At 42.9% G+C, this 18,101-nt stretch overlaps 1 non-coding gene across 1 annotated transcript; it reads right to left on the reverse strand.

Moving 5' to 3' along the window:
• Nucleotides 1-4,864: 4,864 nt before the first annotated feature.
• Nucleotides 4,865-4,971, reverse strand: LOC136547715 (small nucleolar RNA R71). Its single transcript, XR_010781678.1, has one exon. It is a non-coding gene; the product is annotated as a small nucleolar RNA R71 (small nucleolar RNA).
• Between the last annotated feature and the right edge of the window lie 13,130 nt (nucleotides 4,972-18,101).

Here is an 18,101-nt window from a genome sequence, read left to right on the forward strand (position 1 = left end):
TAGGGCCACCCGTTAGCCCCTCATCGCAATGTTGGTTCTCCATCGTCTCCTAGGTTGCATCTCCACCATTCTTTAAGTTGATTTGATCCAAGTGCTCATGATGGATGCTCCTGGCCTATATATAGCAGCCCCTGCCACCCCCCTTGAGGCATTGATAAGTCATTTGAGAAGATAGAAACCCTAATCATCCTTAGAGATCCACCATATTCTAGGGCATAGATAGTTTGGCTAGGTATAGAGGGAGGCAAGCATGCTTTGCTTGGATTCCTGATCATGCCAAGAGTGTGGTTTGGTATAATCATTGTACCCCCTCTCTTTTTTATCTCCATTACTTTTATATGCTAGCTACAATTGTTATGACAATATCAGTATTCATCTCATTTATGTTCTTCATTATAATGTTCATCGTCTACTTCGATTATATGCTTAGTATAGTTGGATTATCATCATGTTCATGCATAAAGTTCGTATAGCGCTCACTCTAAGTTACCATGGGTGGGTGGTTGACATTGTGTAAGCGTGGTTCTTATACATTATTTACCTATGAATACACCCTATATTCAGGGTCCATGTGGTAGATCATGGATGTGACACTCCTATTGAGTCCTTTATAGTTCACTCTCCTGAATATAGATGCATGTAGGGTCCGGTTATGAAGGAAGAGCAAGCTTTATTCTTAATCTTCCTTAGTAATATCCCTTATGTCTAGATATGAAGATGATCTTAGCAATGGTTGCTAGGTGTAATTGCACTAATCAATGTATGCTTTGACTTGTAATTATGAATGACTTAGGAATTATTCCTCTAATATTCTACCTGACCATGCTATTGCCATAGAAAGGAGTACTCTAAGTGATTTATCATTATCATTGATCAATATTTATCATATATCTCTTATCCTATGACTTACCCCTAGTTATGAGTAGAACATTGGTTATGGTTTACTTCTCCATCAATAGTATAAGTTATCAATACATGTCCATGCTAGACCTTCCCTATGGCAAAAATATAAATAATGATATCCAGAATACTCTCTGGTGAAGTGCTACAATGGTATATTATCTATGCGCTTGCAGATCCCTTTTCATATCTATATATTCTTTCTAGGTCACATAAGATGATAAAGAACTACTTAGTATCATTCTAGTAGTGATGTTAGGCAACACCAACAAGCATCTCTGGCACAATCACTAGGGATGATAACTATGGGGGGTACGACCCCAAATACCCATGGCAGACCACATGGACTGTGCCCCTAGGGGCGGCCTAGCCCACAAGACGAAGCCTTATGGGGCACGACATTGCTCGGTGCCTTCCGCAAGACACCGGGAAGATATCCTGAAGATACTATGAGATCTATTAGAATACGTATGATCCCATGATTTCTGTAATCTGTTATTACTTTTCAGTTATCTCTCAAATCTAACTGACTTGTAACCCTACCCCTGGACTATATAAGGTAGACAGGGACCCCCTCCAAACACACGCAATATCATACGATAGCCAATACAATACAATAGACCATAGGAGTAGGGTATTACGTCATACTGATGGCCTGAACCTATCTAACTCGTATGTCTCTATTGCCTTCTTGTTCTCGATCACACGCATCTCTATCGATCAATCTACCTTTGTGGGATACCCCTTGGAGGACTGTCGACGATATTCTATTAATAGTTGGTGCAGCCAGGTATGGGTGTGCATGTTGTTTCTATATCGAACAAGATGGTATGTTCCGCAAGCTCTTCGTCCCTCCCATGTCTCGGCGAGATCTTCAGGGTCAGATCGATCTCATGGATCATCAACTGTTGACAGAATTGGAGAGCTCATCGAGCTAGTGTAGATCAATACTACGCCGATCACCCCAACACCTGTGACTATAGATCTGATCTTAGAACCACCTCTGAGGTCGCCTTCACCGATAATTCACCACCTGCTCCCTCACCGACCAGATGTTCTGTCTAAAGCTAAGTCAAGCTTTAATATTTTTCTAAATATTCTCTAATCTTCGTTAATCGCCATAATGTTTCTCCGAGCTGTTTTCTCCATGTTTGCTCTCCAAATGATTTTCTGAACCCCCAAACAGTCATGTTGATGCTTGGATGCCTCTAGAGATGGCCCTGTCTCTGGCTCCTCCCTCACGTGCATGAGCATCTGCCCTCTGTGTTATGGGTGGTCGACAGTGGCTCCTTAGCGATGCTTTGTTCTTCCTACACGCACATGGACTCTGTGCTCCGTGTTATGGTTAACAGGCTAGCTAGGGCTGGAGACTCAGCTACACACTAACTAGTTAGGCGGTTTGTATTAAATATAAATACATCTTCACACCAACTGATCACCGAGCTGAATATGCTATTGCTAATTCTTCTTTGGAGTTCATATATTCTATTTTTACGTCATATACTATCTATTCTACACATTTGTTTCATAGGGGCACAGCTCGGTCAAACGAGCTTACACTCTAGGATTAGAAAAGATGATCATTGCCTTGGTCGTTGGACCACCAATCGGACGGACTTCACCACCAGCTAACAGCTATGCTGGGGATTCCTCAGTGGTCGGACATCGCTAGCTACACCGAGGACTCCTCGGTGCTTGGACATCGCTAGCTATGCCATGGACTCCTTGGTGCTCGAACATCGCCAGCTACACCGAGGACTCCTTGGTGCTCGAACATCGCCAGCTACACCGGGGACTCCTCGGCGCTCAAACATCACCAGCTACGCCGGTGACTCCTCAGTGCTTAGACATCGCTAGCTACACCGGTGACTCCTTAGTGCTCGAACATGGCTAGCTATGGTGAGGACTCCTCGGTGCTTGGACATCGCCAGCTACACCGGTGACTCCTCGGTGCTTAGACATCGCCAGCTAAGCTGAGGACTCCCTTGGTGGTCGGATCTTGCTATGTCTCATTGGTGTGCTATCAAGCTGCTCCATGTTGTTCGGATCAGGGTACTGATCTTGGGCAGCATGTCTAGGGTCTTGATACGCGCATGTCAGATGACATCGACAAGATTTCTTCTATTGACTGTTGTTTCTGACCCTAGCACCACATGACCACATCACCTACTGTCAGGCTCGGGGACTAAGTGGGCACACTTCACCTTGCGGTGAATGCGCTTTTTCTCATTTTCAGGGCTATGTCTGGGGACTGGCTGGCTGCTCGGCTGGTCTTCTACTTTTCTTCTACTTTGGACCCTAGGCACCACATAACTACGTCATCTACTATTAGGTTTAGGGACTAAGTGGGCACACTTCACCTCACAGGTGAATGTGTTTGCTTTATTCTAGAAGACTTCCACGCCTCTTGAAGCTGAAGAAGACTATCTCCCTTTCTTATGGTCAGACTCTAAGTGGGCACACTTGGTCCACTGTGAAGAAATTTTCATTTCTGAACTTGAGCTCCTTACACCCTTATGGCAAGCCATACTTGGGTTATGCTGCTCGACGATGGTTCACACTGCTTAGTGACAACTCATGCTGCTCAGCGATAGTTCACGCTGCTCAGTGACTGCTCACAACTGCTTGACAACTCATCATGGTGGTTGGACCATGAGTTTGACTGCTCGACTTTATTCGCACCTGCTCGGACAAGCTCAAGATGGTGTTGCACAATGGGTACAAGGTGCTCAGGGACTAGCTGTGGGGTGTTCAACCCTAGATACCCATGGCAGACCACATGGACTATGCCCTTAGGGGCGGCCTAGCCCACAAGATAAAGCCTTGCAGGCACGACACTACTCAGCGCCTTCCATAAGACACTGAGAAGATATCCAGAAGATACTACGAGATCTGTTAGGATACGTATGATCCCATGATTCCTGTAATCTGTTATTACTTTTCGGTTATCTCTTAGATCTAACTGACTTGTAACCCTACCCCTCGGACTATATAAGGTGGGCAGGGACCCCCTCCTAAACACATGCAATATCATACGATAGCTAATACAATCCAACAGACCACAAGAGTAGGGTATTATGTCATACTAACGACCTAAACCTTTCTAACTCGTGTGTCTCTGTTGCCTTCTTGTTCTCGATCACACGCATCTCTACCAATCAATCTACCTTCGTGGGATACCCCTTGGAGTACTATCAATGATATTCTATCAACAAGTTAATGTTAGGAGACGTAGGTAATTAATAGGTGTCTATTAAAACAAGTGACAAGTTAATAAATACCAACAAGCATTTCTAGCTCCATTAACGGGGAAGGTAGCTAGGCAAAGGAAGAATGAATAAACTTATATTTATTGATGTGATTGAGATAACCATTGACCTCTTCTCAAATAGGCTTACCCTTGTGTTGTCTACTTGTGTATCTTATGCAGGGTAATGTATGACTGGTTTTGACCTTCCGACAAACTACATTGATGATCCAGAAGCATTACTTAGGAGAACTAAGGCTAAACTCAAGAAAGTTTATGCTTTAGAGTCAAAAGACAACCAGATAAGGCGTAGCTTAACACTAGAATTTGAAGCCATGGCTAACAAAACTCTCCATGAATTCTCTACTCCAACTACGGACCAACATCCATACTAGATCGACAACCAATGTCGGAGACAATGGATTCAAGCTCAAGCCATCTCATCAACATGGTGAAAGCAAGCAAGTTTTGTGGAAAGGCACATGAAGTTGCGAAGTGCTCATCTCCAACACTTTCTGAAGATCTACGGCACTTTCACTATCAAAGGAGTGACCAGAGATGCCATATTACTCCTATCTTTTCCCATTCTCACTCTTGGGGATGGCGAAGCAGTGGTTCTGCACCAAGTGGTTCTGCACCAACAAAGATGGAAATACTACATAGGATAATAGCTCCACTACCTTCCTAGCAAAGTTCTTTCCCATAAGCAAGACCAATGTTCTGCATGGGAGAATCTCAATCTTTTAGCAACAACATGATGAATCTGTCCCTAAGGCATGGGAACACTTTTAAGATTACATTGTAGAATGTCCTTATCATGGGATGGAGAATTGGCTACTCATGTAGACTTTCTACCATGGGTTGACCAATAGTACCCATGAGACTATGGATGTTGCTGCTAGAGGTTCTTTCCTATCACTCACACTCCTAGCTGCAATAGCTCTCATGGACAAGATGGCCTCCAACTAAGGTTGGAATGAAGAACATCTTTAGACCCACAAGAGAGGTGGAGGTATGCATCAACTCAAGGAGGTAGACATGTTGTCTACCAAGATGGACTTGCTAATGAAGAAGCTTGAAGACCGAGCTAACAAGAAGCAAGAAGTCATGCACAATCATGATTCTCTCATGACATGTGAAGAGTGTGAAAACACTGGGCATTCAGGGAACAATTGCCCTGAAATTCATGAGGATGTGAACTTCATCAACAATAACTACTATCGTCCTCAATAGAATCAATGATGGAACCAGCAACATAGGCCAAACCACCACGGTAATTATCAAGGTAACTATCAAAGTAACAATTATAATAATTCCAATCAACCACCTTTGAGAGAATTAATTACTGGCCAATCCAAACTTATGGAGGGATTATCTAGAAAGGTAGCTACCAATGATAAAATTCTAGAAAATATTAATAATAGAATGGATAGCTTTGCTTCTACCATTAAGAACCAACATAGCTTTAATAAAATGATAGAATCACAAATAGCTCAGCTAGCTACCATTATTCCTCCCACCGACAAAGGTAAGATTTTGGGGCAATGGAAGATCTAGAAACTTCAAATCTTGTCAATATTCATAATGCAACATATTACTGTATACAACCATCAATGGGAAGGTGGATAGATTATACCTTGACATAAAAGAAGAGCGATCCAGGGAGACCTGTTATCCCCATCACCATTGGATCTCACATTTTCCAACAAGCTGTCTGTGACTTCGGAGCAAGTGTCAACATCATGCCTAAGGTAATTGATGATCAAATTAATGGAAATACTTTGTTGTATACAAATATGCATTTGTAGCTTGTAGATCAGTCACTTTGCTACCCCAAGGGAGCTCTAGAAGATGCCATTGTTTGAGTGGGACAATCATATGTTCTTGTAGACTTTGTGGTTTTGAAAACAGGTGGAGATGTAAGGGCACCCATTATCTTGGGTCGACCTTTCCTAAGCACTGCGAAAACCATCATCTACGCGGATAGTGCCAAGATCTACTTCACAATCAAGGATAGAAAGCAGAAGTTTTCTTTCAAGAATCATATCTTGCAATCTCCCAGACATCCACAAACGCCATACCAGCCCAAAGATACAACAGTGACCAAGAAGAAAAACAATAGGAGGAGGAAGAACAAGGCTAGGCAATCACAAGAAGAATGAATCAACATGATAAACACACTACGATCAGAGTATGACCACCTCCTCGCTTCACCATTCCTTGCTAAGAAGGATGATCCAGGAGTACCCACAATCGAGTGTACCATTGGATAAAGAATATTTTGCAAGACCTTCTACGACATTGGATCGGGTGTTAATATAATGTCCAAGGTAAAGTATGAATATTTGTTTGGTGACAACCTTTGTTCCCTACATACATGCAACTGCAGTTGGCAGACCAATCAATCCGATTTCTAGAGGGAATAGAGAAAGATGTCATGGTAAGAATACATGACTAGTTTGCCCCTGCGGACTTCATGGTTCTGGACATGGGTGAAGAAGAAGTTGATGCACCCATCATTCTTGGAAGACCATTCCTCAACTCCACCAACGCGATCATCTACGTCGGATCTAGGCAAGTCCACTTCCAAATCCCTAGAGAAAAGGTACACTGTTATTTCAATAGTTATACTACTTATGTGCCGTCCAAGAAGACCCACTCTAGGAGGAGACGTCGATCATCCCGACGTCAAAAGAACCAACCCCTATGGAATGAATGGGAAGATGAAGAACCTGAAGTGCCTATAAAAGATGAACCTACTCCACCAAAGACAAGTTCATAGTCTAGGCAGGTGTGGAAAGAAAAGGTGACATCATCATCAGAGTCACCATCACAAGATATGCAGCCATCTAGGTCTCCTACCGCTGAGACCAGATGATGCACCCAAGGAATGAAGGACTTCTCTCCAGTCAAGTCCTGTCCGGAGGACCTAAAAATCTGAACCCTTACCGTGAGGTAACATCTGTAGTTATGCATATTTACTTTTCTAGCATTGCATGAATTGTTCTTTTTATATTTACTTTTCTACATTAGCATTGCATTAATAAAAGGAAAATAAAAAGTTTCATGACTACATTTCATCATTGCATCATAAATCCTAAGCCCCATGTGAATAGATCTATGGTGTAAATATCTATGGGAATAGTCACTATGGAGGCATAAAAAAATTTAAAATACCATGCATACATATTTTCTATTTTGCATATCATAAATAAGAAAAATAAAAAATATTAAATAAACATCCTGCTAAAATCCTACCAATAGAAAATCTATCTAAACCCACAAGAACAAATCTCTGAATAGTTTATCGCTAACCTCTTATCCTAATCCATGCCACGAGTTTTTGTGTCCTTGTTGGAGTATTTTGTAGGATGATACATATGATCAAGGGAAGGTTCACTCGGCTATAGTCATCTTGCTCCACCCCTAGACGAGAAGGACATATGCTAGCAAACCCACTCTGAGAAAGATCACCCAACATTCAAACAATCGACCACAACAATATCCAGATTGGGGGAGGAGCACCCCCGTGTATCTAGCTAAGTATTTCCTTCCTTTAGTTTTACTATTTTTGAGTTTGCTTTATATTAGCTAAAGAAATAAAAAGATGCATAACAAACTAAAACAAAATAAAAATTTGTCCTAGCCAGTTCTTTATATATATATATAGAACTATTACTCTGTAGCTAGCTATAAAATAACTTATTCTATAGCCACTTTGAGTTATGATAATTACTATGTTAATATACGAGATTATAGTAACTCCATACTAAGTGGTTTACTATAACGTTATGGTAAATATCTCCATGTGTTATAGTAACCCAACTATTGTAAATATGTATTGACATTATTGTAAATTAGTATATAAAATTATCGTAAATGGAGGTGGCTACAGAATAACTTATTTTGTAGCTGACTACTGAATATACTCTCCCTATATATATATATATATATATATATATAGTAAGGTGTTATCTTGAAACTTGAAAACAAAATAAAAAGTGTGTGTCTAGTTTTCTATTTTTAAGAGCTCAATAAATAAAATACTCTGAGATAATCTCTTGCAATGGAAATGATGAATAGTTGCTCTATTGCAATTCCTTTCAAGTACCTAGTTTTTAGCCTTGAATTCTCCTGAGTTTTGGATATGACTACTTTGATATGAGAATTTACCCTGAACTTGAAACTCGTGGGTAGCATATGCTTGATCTAAGTCTCGGTAATTGACGCATATGATATGAGAAGGGCCGAGCTGCTGTTTATCTTGTTTCAAGTGATACTAAAGTTTTAGAGATTTATCTTTTGAAAAACATAAAAATATTACATGATAATCTCCTGTATGGCAAGCTTGAATTCCTACCAAAGCCATATATGTTATTTAGACAAGGAAAAATCTCCACTCATATATGCTACTTGCTTTTTGCATTGCGTTTAGTCAAGCTTTGTTGACCCTAATGAGAGGTTTGTCATGCTCTTAAAATCAGGATCACATACACACAACCCACATATACACTACTCCTACACTGGGGGTACAGCGCAAAAACATGCCATTCCATTCTAGATCCACCCAAAAATGTTTTACTCCTACATTGGTAGTGAACACCAAAAATATGCCCTATAGGATATTCATCAAATAAATGCTCTAAGTTCTTGTTGCTATCTCTCAAAAGTTTTGTTGCCGAAAAGAAGCATTGGGCTATGCAAAAGTTATTCATAAAAAATGGAAAAGTGTCCAAGATATTGAAAATAATGGGTACTCCAATGCCTGCCTAAAAAAGACGAGATGAATAAGATAGCCCATGTTTTCTTGCAAAGTTGCTTCCAATTTCAAAAAGAGATATGTTTTCAACGAGCATAGTAGAATTAGGTTAGCCACCATATATATCCACCATACATCCATACACATGCACATCTTGATTTGATTGTATAACTCAACTCTCTTTGAATCCGAGGTTTGACTTTACAATATATGTATTGCAAGTATGCTCTTTCATACTTTCTCCACTCCTTTGTGCTCCACATAAACTTTAGTTATAGGAAGAAAGGAATAACATCTCTATTGCCTTGGAGAGGATCCACAAATGCCACATATATTGAGATACTTGAGAGTGTCATACAATGGAAGCTCTGAGTTTTATTTTGAAACCCCATAAAAACTCTAGAATAATGGTTGAGCAAAGAACTTGAGACATAGTGCTTGACTTGATCATTCTATCTTTCAATTGCTAAAGACCTAAGTGAAGGCTAAGAAGCCTCCTGATTGAAGGTAATATGGGTAAGTTGGAAAGTCAGATCGGTTTATTCTAATCTGGAGGAGAATTCTTGTTTGAACACATGTGTACTTTTGAGGAGTGAAAGCATCGCAACAACTCCTGATCCGAATTGCTGAGTTTAGCTTTGCTAAGGGACTAACAAAGGTTAAGCTTGGGGAAGCTTGTTGACGGTAGTTAACAACCATTACAAACCATCAATGAAACATGTCTAAGGGCATAAATATGATCACCAACCAAGGTCTTGGGGTTTAAACTAACAAATTCCATGATTTTTGGTGAATCTATATTTTCTATAGGGTATATCCAGAACATCACCAAGAGGGGCCTATTCGTCAAAACAAATCATGGAATTCCACCGTGTAATCAACATGGGAAGACTCTAGAAGACTCCAGGAGACTCTCCACTGAGGCGAGGCATGAGGCACTACCAGGTGGGGCCGAGTGGCCCCACCTATAGGCCGTCAGCCCCTCGTCGCAATGTTGGTTCTCCACTGCCTCCTAGGTTGCATCTCCACCATTCTTTAAGTTGGTTTGATCCAAGGGCTCACGATGGACGCTGCGTCCTATATATACCAGCCCCTACCACCCCCTTGAGGCATTGATAAGACATTTGAGAAGATGGAAACCCTAATCATCCTTAGAGCTCCACCATATTCTAGGGCATAGCTAGTTAGGCTAGGTCCAGAGGGAGGCAAGCATTCTTGGCTTGGATTCCCGATCATGTCAAGAGTGTGGTTTGGTATAATCTTTGTATCCCCCTCTCTTTTGTATCTCCATTACCTTTATATGCTAGCTACAATTTTATGACAATATCAGTATTCATATCATTTATGTTCCTCATTATAATGTTCATCATCTACTTTGATTATATGCTTAGTATAGTTGGATTATCATCATGTCCATGCATAAGTTTGTATAGCGTTCACTCTAAGGTACCATGGGTGGGTGGTCAACATTGTGTAAGTGTGGTGCTTATACAGTTGTTTACCTGCGAATACACCCTATATTCTGGGTCATGTGGTAGATCACGGATGTGACACTCCTGTTGAGTCCTTTGTAGTCCACTTCCCAAATATAGACGCACATAGGGTCTTGTTATGAAGGAAAGAGCAAGATCTGTTCTTAATCTTCCTTAGTAATATTCCTTATGCACAGATATGTAGATGATCTTAGCAATGATTGCTAGGTGTAATTGCACTAATCAATGTATGCTTTGACTTGTAATTATGAATGACTTAGGAATTATTCCTCCAATATTCTACCTGGCCATGCTATTGCCATAGAAAAAAGTACTCTAAGTGATTTATCATTATCATTGATCAATATTTATCATATATCTCTTATCCTATGACTTACCCCTATTATGAGTAGAACATTGGTTATGGTTTACTTCACCATCAATAGTATAAGTTATCAATACATGTCCATGCTAGACCTTCCCTATGGTAAAAATATAAATAACGATACCTGGAATACTCTCAGGTGAAGTGCTACAATGGTATATTATCTATGTGCTTGTAGATCCCTTTTCATATCTATATATTCTTTCTAGTCACATAAGATGATAAAGAACTACTTAGTATCATTCTAGTAGTGATGCTAGGCAGCACCAACAAGCATCCCTAGCACCATCACTAGGGATGACAACCTAGTAAAGTAATGTTAGGAGATGTGCATCGGTATTGGATGATGAAGTCATCCTCCCTGGTCGAGCTCAATAGAAGCAAAGGATGGTATTGGATGATGAAGTCATCATCCGACTACCTGGCCCTCATGGTGAGGCAGGTAGTCCTCGAGCCAATGGTTCAAGTTGGTCTTGCCGTTGTATTTAGAGATGTGCGTCGATGGCCAGGAATTGACTAGGGTAAGGGGCCGCCCGGATCACTACCCCAAATGCCAAGGGGCTAAAGTGATCTAGGGTGGCACCCTCAATCCTTTGCTCAGGAGTGCAGGACTATGTGTGTGCATGGCGCCTGGCCACTGATGGTGTTAAGAACATCATGTGGTCATCGCTGATCTAGTGGTGCACGGGCGGGGGACAACAAGGGGAAGGCTCAGTGCCTTCATTCCAACTAGGGCTTAGCAACCCTAGTCCATGGGCAGTCAGAGCTACTACCTGGAGGAGTTGCCACCGCTTTCGGCCATCGGTGGGGCATGCGTGTCAGAGCTGATCCCCGTTGGTGGTGGTTGTCGGTTGGGATGGCCTGGAGGGTGCAGCGCGATGCCGGTAAGCAGAGCTCTCAGGCATAGTGCTCGAGGGTGACACGGAGATGCCACCTTGCCTCGTGCAGCCTGCTCATTAGTCTTCAAGTCCCATGTGTTCGAACATGTGCTCTAGCCGGCAGGCAGCGGTCGCCACATTGTAGGCCGCTTAGGGGCAGCAGCCACCATGTGCAGGGCATCGTCATTGTTGATAGGAGGCTGCATAGCTTGCTGTCATGCAAAGTTCTGCCTTTGGCGCTCGAGCTCTACCTCACTGGCCTCTAGGTCCACCTGCTGAGTTCACAAGCAATCCGCCTTTTCCTAAAGGTAGTTCACAGTGGCTACAAGGACACAGGTTTGGTGACATGAGCTCAGGTGCCTCATCGGTGAGAACTTTGTCATCGATGTGGTAGCTCATGCACGGTGGGGAATAGCAGTTGATGACGTTAGAGTCACACTATGGGCCAATCCCTAAGAGGATCTTGAGGAAGGTGCTGTAGTGAGGGAATATCAGCCCCCACGACACGGGAGAGGATGGTGCTTCATGGCACCATGTGGCTGACAAGGTGCTCTAGCTCTAGCTGGAATGATGTCGCTTGTATTATGGATCCTGAAAGGCAGGTCTAGGAGTTAGTACCAGAAGTGGTCAGGCGGCAGGAGCACCTACCCGGTGGCAATCTGGTGGTGGACATTGTCCAGAATGTAGAACATCTGGCGCTAGTCTGACATGGTGGGGTGCAGACCCAGACCATGTCAAATCTACTAGGGCTAGGACCTCGAGATCTACTCCCTAGGAGGCCTAATGGAGGGGGCAGCACTAGGAGCTCATTCCCCATAGGTGTGGCCCTATCGAGCGGATGAAGCTTGCCATAGCAGTCGGTGATGTAGGCCATGCTCCCAAAGTTGAGGACTTGGCCCAATGTGAAAGTACCATCTATGATGAAGAACTCACTAGGGAAGTGGACACCGCTGTCTAGGGGTGGCGCTACTTGCTCTGACAATGAGGCCAATGGCTTCCGGCCACCATAGAGCCTATCACACTTGACGCTACCCTCTACCTAGCATGCAAGCTATCATAGGGTCAGAACAGTGGCAAGCAATATTGTTTCGAGTTGATGTTAGAATACATGTCTCTGGTGGCTCGAGTGGACTCAAGAACACAAGAATCACATATGGGACGCAATAGTTTATCCTGGTTCAGGATGATTGATGCCTTACATGGAATGATCCATGATGTCCTCGAAGGGAAATCCATAGATTACATCATAATGTGATAATCCCAGAAAGACCAAGCTATCACATTATCATTATTCAGCTGATATCACAGTCATACATCGCTGAACCACAAGATTACAAGGCATTACAATTCTTGGTAACACACCTAGGTACATCATTATTCTAGCGGAAACGCACATAGATCTTCATTAGAGTCAGCGTAGAATGTCAGCGGGCGCTGTCTTCGTCTTCTCAGCCAAAGTTGAGCACAGGAATGAGACCACCTAATCCTAATTCTTCAATCTCCATTGTTGTCATCGTCGTAGTTGACATCCAATACCTACCAAATATCTTTTAGTATGATTTGTACTAGCCACAAAAGGCCTATGTATGATTTGTACCAGGATCAATCTCCATATGCTTTGTGGTAAGTGGAATGTAATGGTAGAGCAAAAGGCCTATGTATGGCTGTAGGTTTCCTATGCAAGTTCATCAATATTTTATAATGTTTCATCAAGTTTTAACCCATCTCACCCACATGTTCACCCATCCCATCACACACATTTCACCACACTCTCACTCTCTAGGCGGCAAGGACAACTCCCTCTCATTCCTTGCCTTATCGGCTAACAGCTGAAGTCCAACAAACCCAGGGGGGAAGAAGAAAGGACACCTCTCTCTAGTAAAGTGAAGTGGTAACATAGGAAAGGTCCATAGCCAAAAAGACAACATATATATCGATTGATCAACCATACACTCTGCAGAGGTTTACACTGCCCACAAGATACACCATGATCGATGCTGATCATCGTCTAGGCTGATTCTGGGTTGCTTTCTAGGTTGGGACAATACCACCCTTTCACTCAGCCCTGAGGCACCTCGGATCAACTCCGGCACGCTAAGACTAGTGAAACATAAATACCGGGCCAATGGCAATACGCACCTAGAAAGGATGGAGTTCCAACACCCTCACCTCCCACACTAGTCAACTACAACCTAGGAGTAGTGGCATCGCCCAAACTAGTCCACATCTGTCTCCCTCCCATTGAGAGCGAGTGGGGTGCAAGGATTCCTATGAATCGGTTCGTAGAACATATAAGTCGTTAGGGTGACCGAACAAGACATCTTCACAAAGAACACTCCTCCTTGGAGTCGATTCATCAAACTGGTACCTACCATAGGTACAACTCTCAAGGAGCGCTCAGGTCCACACTCTGGCAAGACTTGCTCAATAGCTCATCATAGGTCCTACTTGGTCAACTCAACCATCACCACATACCCAAGATGCATGCCAAGATCTCCCTAAGTTGTTATCACATTACTACCATATCATCGATACCAAGTGCCTTAGCCACTCACAAACAATCCTCCACCAAGCATCACATCATAGATATAATGCATAGTAGAAGCAAGTAGTAAGTAATATGCGAGCGTCTATCCTAACAATGGGTGTGCAGGGGTAAAGGTTATGTCAATGTAATGGCTTTCAAGCAATTCTACCATGCATCCTATCATAGATCATTTGCATAAAAGTATAGCACTAGCAGCTACATTGTTGCATGTCTAATAGGATTCTATGAGGTTGGGTGGGATGTGGCACCTATTGACTGGTCATCTCCAAGATCCTCAGTGTACTCATGGCCATTCTTCTCCAAGTCCTGATGTCATCTGTGTAACTACCTCTAAAAAGGCAACAAGACTGATATCATCCCTCTAACTGGTTCTAGTCTGATTGACGTTATCCTTAATGTAACTACCTCGATAGAGCGACAAACAAGGCAATAAGCAATCAACCCACTAAAAAGGCAACAAGACTAAGAAAGATCAAACAACACCAAAAGAACACCAAGGGAAAAAGACTTAGCCCTCTCGATGGATGTCCGATCCCTAGGCCAAAAGAAACGGAAATGGTTGTTTGCTAAGCATAAGCTTAAGTCTTAGCCTAGCCAGTACTTCCTGGGTTGATCATGTCAACCTGTACAGCTTCAATAGAAATGGCATAGACCCTAGCTCATCTTAAGCGAACACCATGGCTCATGGTCTTCCAATCTAGGCATCATGGATATTGACGAAAATCGAGAAGAGGGGCTAAGGGGGAAAGGAAGCAGTTCCGATCTCTCTTAATCCTTATGCCATTATAATTGACGAGAACCAAGAGAGGGTGGAATGGGGGAGAGAAGGGAAGGGAGGTGGTCTACTTCTTTCAATCCACACGCATGGCAAGAGACTGGGCCATCGAAAGGAGCGACACACAAGAGAACATGAGTTCCCAACTACTTGTAGGGTACCACGACCTAGGTGCACTAAATGCACTAAGACATCCCTAGGGTTCTTAGCAGTGTGGTTGTCATCGTAAGAACTAAAAGAAATGCTACAGTTAAATAGGTACAAGCATACAAGGGCTTAAGCACAACAGAACCAAAAGATGGGGACATAGGATTCAGCTTCCTTTGATCCACTCACCATAGCAAATGATGGTAATCAAAGGAATGGAATCAAGTGAGCAATAAACACCAAACAAGCAAAGGGCTCAATCCACATCTTACTGGATCGATGAGGATTGGGAACTAGAGAGGAGAGAACAATGGAATCCACACTCTTTTGACCAACTCATCATGGCAACGGACGAAGGTTGGAAGAAAGTAGACACGATCCCATGACCTAAACCCACTCGTAGGGCACCATGACCGTGCAACTAAATTGACACAAGGCTATCCCTAAGGTCCATAGCGATACAGTTGTCATCGCTAGATCCAAAGGAACACTATGGTCAAAGTGGTATGAGCATACGAGGTGGTTAGTATAAACAAGCGAGCAAAAGAGGTAAAGCCTAATGGTCATGGCGAGGCAACTCGCGACCATGAGCTTCACCCACATGAGTTAGCTTCATAGTTCCACAATTGTCGTCCCCCAATTCATATCCCACTAGAGTTGGTCATGGAGGGCTCGATATGTGTGGGTAAGAACCTCGTCAATATTGACACCAAGCCCACAATGGCCATGTCCTAGCAACAGTGGATACGGGCTAGCGATCGTAGTACTACAATGCCAACCAAGAAGTAAGGGAGTGAGTTACGCTCGGCATTATGGCCATGGTGAGATGAACCCATGACCGAAATGATCGAACAAAGTATGATCCCTTTATTGGCTCGAAGGCATGGTCCCCAAACGTTGACAAACGACACACAACAACATAAGAACAAGAGTTAAACCGACATGACGACGACTAGACAGAGTAGCACATATCCATAGCACAAGAGATAGACTCTAACACCCTAGTGTTAAGCATGCATTTTTCATGGGTATTTCATGAGCACAAGCATCATTGAGCATTCATGAGCATGAGCATGTCAAATTCTATCTTCACTACCTTGTTTATATCACTTGTGATGTCTCTTAAATTTATACCTAGGATAGGGTTTACATGTGATTAATGTGTGAAATACTCGTAGGACCCTAGGAGTATGTTAAACATGTTTAGAATGTCACATGGAACAACTTTGGTATTCATCACTTGGACCAATTTGGCCTCTAAGTCATGATTATAGTGTAAGCTACCATTTTCAAGTTGCATGTTTGACCTAAGTTGAACTAGATACTAGAAACTTTGCATTGCTATTCACCCTAAATCAAAGTTGTAGAACTCAACTAGGGTAACAACTTTTATTTTTGGGTCATGGTCTAATTCAGCCCCTAACTTGCTCTAAAATAGTGCATAAGTAGCAAGAAAATACGGTTCTAGCACTTTGAAAAATTTCAAAGTCTGGGAGTTATTTATAGTTTCAATGTACCTGTGTTTGACATGATGTAGTTTGTTAACTAGGCTGATCAAGACCAAACTCATTTAAGCAAAGTTGGAGTACTCATGAAGCTCTACAACTTTGATTATTATGGTTTTCGTTGAGTGAGGAAGGAGGTGGTTTCAGTCGAACTGAAACGGCTCATGCCGATTTAGATTGGGCCAGTGGTGGCTGACCGTCATTAGGCCACGCTCACCATCTAGTGGCCGTACATTGGTGTGGGCCCCACTAGTCTAGCTAGGGAGGGATTCAACACTGCCACAATGCGCCCGTCTGCTCTCTCTCGCTCATTTCCTCTCCCTCGCTCGCTCTCGCCTCCGCAAAGGCGACGCCGAGCTTGCCATTGCCTACCGCCAGCTTCGCCACCTGTGTAGCGGCGCTATTGCCACACCATTTTCCAATCGAGCATGACAACAGCTTTTGCCTTGCTCCATGCTACAATCTCCACCCCCTTTGCTAAGCCCTTCAAGTCTAGCTAAGGGCGCATTCCCGTTTCCACCACCGGTGGTCTCGCCGGAGCGCCACCGAGCTCCAAGCTCGTCGTGGCCAACACAAGCTCGAGCCTTTTCATCCTTTCTCTCTCTCATCTTATCACCTCTATAGGTCATAGGAACTCACACCAGAGACCATTTAGAAGCTACCGCCGCCCTAACGGCACTGGAACAAGGACGCACACTGCCGTGTCATCGCCGACGCCGCGACATGCATGTGGGTAGAGCTCACCGTCGCTTCACCAAAACCCTAACCCACCCAAGATAGCTTCATTAGGATTCCTCAAAGCTATAGCGCACCTCATCGGAGCATGTGATGGCCAAAAAACACCAGCATACCACCGCGCTACCTCCGCCGCCCGCCATTGTCGCCGGCAAGCTATCTCTGGTGAACCCTAGGTCACGTCTTCACCACCAACCGATGCAGCTTGATGAGGGGAACAAGTTGGTGTCACCCTTGTCGCTGGTAATCTTGTCGCCGGTGAGATATGGCTGGCCTAGAGCACCTCCCCTGCCCTGGTATCACTGACCAGCGGGTCCCATTTGTCAGTCTCTGTGTGTTCTTTGATTTCTTATTGTTTTCACAGATTTGAATGAATGTTTCAAAAATTCATAAGTAGAGTTGTAGATGTCCATTTTGGGTGAACAAAATTTTGTTGGATTCATCATGAAGTTTACTATTTGATAAAAATATGAAACCTACTATTTGGGATGTTTTTATGGGAGAATTAAATGGAGCTAGATAAGTGCTTTTAAATTGTTTTCAATCTTGTAAAATGCATAACTTGAGCTAGGAAAGTGATAAAATTGTGATTTCAATTTTTTTGATCTTGTGTTGACATTCTCTTGCAGAGGAAAGTACCAAACCTATAGTAAGCATACTTGGAATATGGTCTTCCTATTTAATCTTAAATAATTGCTAGTTTCTAGTGAAAATAAATGGGGCAAAAATACATAACTAATGATCATGCAA

This window comes from Miscanthus floridulus, chromosome 3 (genome assembly GCF_019320115.1).
Source record: "Miscanthus floridulus cultivar M001 chromosome 3, ASM1932011v1, whole genome shotgun sequence".
Classification (NCBI taxonomy): Eukaryota; Viridiplantae; Streptophyta; class Magnoliopsida; order Poales; family Poaceae; genus Miscanthus; species Miscanthus floridulus.